This window comes from Cebus imitator, unplaced genomic scaffold, assembly GCF_001604975.1.
Source record: "Cebus imitator isolate Cc_AM_T3 unplaced genomic scaffold, Cebus_imitator-1.0 Scaffold253, whole genome shotgun sequence".
NCBI lineage: Eukaryota > Metazoa > Chordata > Mammalia > Primates > Cebidae > Cebus > Cebus imitator.
In genome coordinates this window covers 2404137-2408326 of record NW_016107568.1, presented here as the reverse complement: position 1 = coordinate 2408326, position 4190 = coordinate 2404137, and positions in this window count along the sequence as shown.

Genomic DNA, 4190 nt, shown 5'->3' with positions numbered 1-4190 from the left:
GTTGGATGCACAGTTTATGAATATTTTGTCCCATTCTTTAGGGTGTCTGTTTACTCTGTTGATGGTTTCTTTTGCTGTGCAGAAGCTCTTATTAGATCCCATTTGTCAATTTTGGCTTTTGTTGCCATTGCTTTTGATGTTTTTAGCTATGATGTCTTTGCCCATGCCTGTGTCCTGAACAGTATTGCCTAGGTTTTCTTCTAAGGTTATTAGTTTTTTTTAAATAATATTTTATTGTGTTTTAGGTTTTGGGGTACATGTGAAGAACATGCAAGATTGTTGCATAGGTACATACATGGCAATGTAGTTTGCTGCCTTCCTCCCCATCACCTATATCTGGCATTTCTCCCCATGTTATCCATCCCCAACTCCCCACCCCCCACTGTCCCTCCCTTAGTTCTGCCCACAGACCCCAGTGTGTGATACTTCCCTCCCTGTGTCCATGTATTCTCACTGTTCAACACCCACCTGTGAGTGAGAACATACGGTGTTTGATTTTCTCTTCTAAGGTTTTTACGATTTTAGGTCTTATGTTTAAGTCTTTAATTCATCTTGAGTTAATTTTTGTATAAGGTGTAAGGAAGGGGTCCAGTTTCAGTTTTCTGCATATGGCTAGCCAGTTTTCCCAACACCATTTATTAAATAGGGAATCTTTCCCCATTGATTGTTTTTGTTAGGTTTGTCAAAGATCAGATGGTTGTAGAAGTGTGGTATTTCTGAGGCCTCTGTTCTGTTTCATTGGTCTATATCTCTGTTTTGGTACCAGTACCATGTTCCTTTGTTACTGAATACATATTTGAATACATACATATTTCATATGCATACTACTTAAGGTGTTTGAAACATTTAAGAGGATCTGCTTAATTTGACTTGAAATATTGAGGATGATTACACTGAATTAACTAAATTTATGTTTGATTTGACTCTGCTAAAATGCAGAAGATCTTTTGATTTACTAAATGTGTACATTTTTTTTCTTTTTTAAAACATAGAAATGGGGTTTTGCTGTGTTACCCAGGCTGGTCTCAAACTCCTGGGATCGTCAAGCACTGCACCTGCTTCAGCCTCCCAAAGTGTTAGGATTATAGGCATGAACAACCACACCTGGCTGTATATTTTAATTTTAGTAAATTTTCAAGAGTTGCTTAAGTGCTCATGAAGACATTTGAAGGGCTTGTGAAATCAGGTGCATTAAATTCATGATTATAGTTTAAAAAGTTTAAGATAATATAATTAGTTAAGTCTGTAAACAGAGCTTAAATGTTAGATTTAAATCTGATTTTTTTGGCATGACTTTACTTTGAATTAAGAGAACTTGATTGGAAACAGTGCTTAAGTTATTTGGGGGAATTTACTCTGTTAAAGTTTTTGGGCTAAGGGAATATTAATTAAAGATAAGTTGTGATTGTTTTAAAATTTAAAACAAACATTTGTGGATAGATAATTAAAAATGGTATTTGGTAATTGCATTTAATGGTCTAAAAAAGCTCTAAGTTGACACCTTAAAATATTATAACCCATTATCAAACAGCTTTAGATATTTCTTTCCTTACAGAAAGATTTGGATATTAAACAGAATCCCTTGCAACATGGCACACTGTGGGAGCCCAAACACTTGTGGATTTCAATTGATTGAGGGGAGAAGCATGAAGGAGCCATAGGAGTGGGGTTGGGGTACAGTCCAGTTCTTCCATGCTTTGCAAAATGACACTGGGCAACTCATCAGAGAAATATGAGTCTGCAAAGTGAAGAGGACAATTCCTGGCTGGACTTTTGGGATTCAGGAGACTGAGAAGATGGACAGAGGTGCTTTGAAAAGAATGAAGCACTTATGACGATCCCAGGTGGTGTGGACTGAGGAAGAAATATCGTGATGGAGGAAACAGATATTTGTTGAGCCCCTGCTCTGTGTTATCCTCTACGCCAGACACTTCCTCCATCCTGACCTCAGTGGAGAAGCGAGTCAACTGTGTAAGGTCACAAATGGAGGAGCTGAGATTTGAACTTGGATGAACATATGGAGAGCTGTTGGCTTTGTCCCTTCTTCATTGGGTAGGGATAATATAGCTCAGGAAAGAAAATAAATGATGCAAGCTAAGGAATGTACTTAATGAAAGCCAAGAAGTATAATATGGTGCTGCAGTTTGAATGTTTCTTCCCTTCAGAACTCATGTTGAGATTTAATCCCCAATGTAGTAGTATTGAGAGGTGGGACCTTTAAGAAGTGAGTGGACCGTGAAGGCTCTGCCTTCATGAGTGGATTAATCCATTCGTAGATATATGGGTTGTTAATGGATTAAAGGGTTATCTTGAGAGTAGAACTTGTAGCTTTATAAGATGAGGAAGAAAGACCTGAGCTAGGATGATCATAAACCATGTGATGTCCTGTACCACCTAGGGACTCTGCAGCATGTCTTCACCAGCAAGAATGCCCTCACCAGATTCAGCCCCTCGACCTTGGACTTCTCAGCCTTGATGACATAGAAGTATTTTTTTCTTTGTAAGTACTCAGTTTTAGGTGTTTCATTATAAGCAACAGAAAACTAATTAAGACTCACAGTAACCAGGGAAGTACAATAAAACCCAATACCCTAGCCCTCCTTACCTGAGGTGGATATATTCCAAGACCCCCAGTGGATGACTGAAACTGGAGTTGGTACCGAACCCTACATATGCTATATGTTTTTCCTATGAATACATACTTATAATAAACTTTCATTTATAAGTGAGGCACAGGATGAGAAGAACAACAATACTAATAAAGTTGAACAATTATAATAATATGCCAACATGACCACTCTTGTGCTTTGGGGCCATTACTAACTAAGCAAAAGAAGGGTTATTTTAACTCAAGCACTGGGATACTGTGACAGTCGATTTGATAACCAAGACAGCTACTAATTGACCAATGAGCAGGTGGCATATACAGTGTGGATATGGTGTATGAAGGAATGATTCATATCCTGGACAGGATGGAGTGGGACGGTCGAGATTCTATCACACTATTTAGGATCATGTGCAATTTAAAACTTATGAATTGTTTATTTCTGGAAATTTCTATTTAATATTTTCAGATCATGATTGACCACGGGTAACTGAAACTGTGGATGGGGTGAACTACTGTAATTCAGCCAGCCAAAGTCAGGTGTTTAAACCAGAAATAACTCAGCAGAAGGGAACATGTCCTAAGTGAAATATGAATTCTTACAGGAAGATTTTGTAGGGGAAGTAATTGTTCTTCCATTTTAAGTTCCTAGTCATAGACTGCAGCTCAGCATTCATGTGTGGAAGTCTCCTAGGCTCTTACCACTGACCCCCTCCTTTATGAGGCCACCCGACCTATATGTGCAGAATTTCTTCCAGCTGCAGAGAACTCAGGCTGGGAGTTTTTTTCTTCAGTGGCAGGTGTCTTGGATCCCTTGAGAGAAATCAGGAACCCTCAGAGACTCCAGCTTCTGAGCATATGCTCTTTGGTCAGTGCTATTCTAATCCCTGTTTGAAGAAGTAACTCTCCCAGGGTCTCACCAAGAAGGTACTCAAAAATGTGTGTTGAAAGAATCTATTTCGTTGGTATTTTGAGTGTTTGAAAGCACAGGATGAACAAAAGAATTATGTCTCAATTTTAGCTTTTGCTTTTTTGAGTGGGAAATATGTCTCTATGGCATAAAATTGAGAAGAGACCAAGAGTAAAAATAAGTCCTTCTCTCACCTCCCTTTGATTCCTCAGCCACCCAGCTCATTTCCTGGAAGCTACCAGTTTCTTATGTATCTTTCCATTGTTAGTCATTGCTGATACAAGCAATATATATATGTACATATTATTCTCTCTCTTTTAAAAGATTCAATGGCATTGAGATAGAAATGGTAACAAACTATATATGTTGTTCTGCACCTTGCTTTTTTTTAAAAAAATTTAACATGTCTTGGAGATCTTTCCATGTATATCAGCAACATTGACATTAGTGGGTGCTTCTTAGAAATGCAAATCTGGTTTAACTGCAGACATACTGAATCAGATCTGTGTTTTAACAAGATCTGCAGCTGATTTCTACCTTTGTTAGAGTTGAGACTTGCTGCAAAGTGAAGATAGCAATTCCTGGCTGGACTTTTGGGATTCAGGAGACTGAGAAGATGGACAGAGGTGCTTTGAAAAGAATGAAGTGCCTCTGTGTTAGGGCTGGTCATGAAAG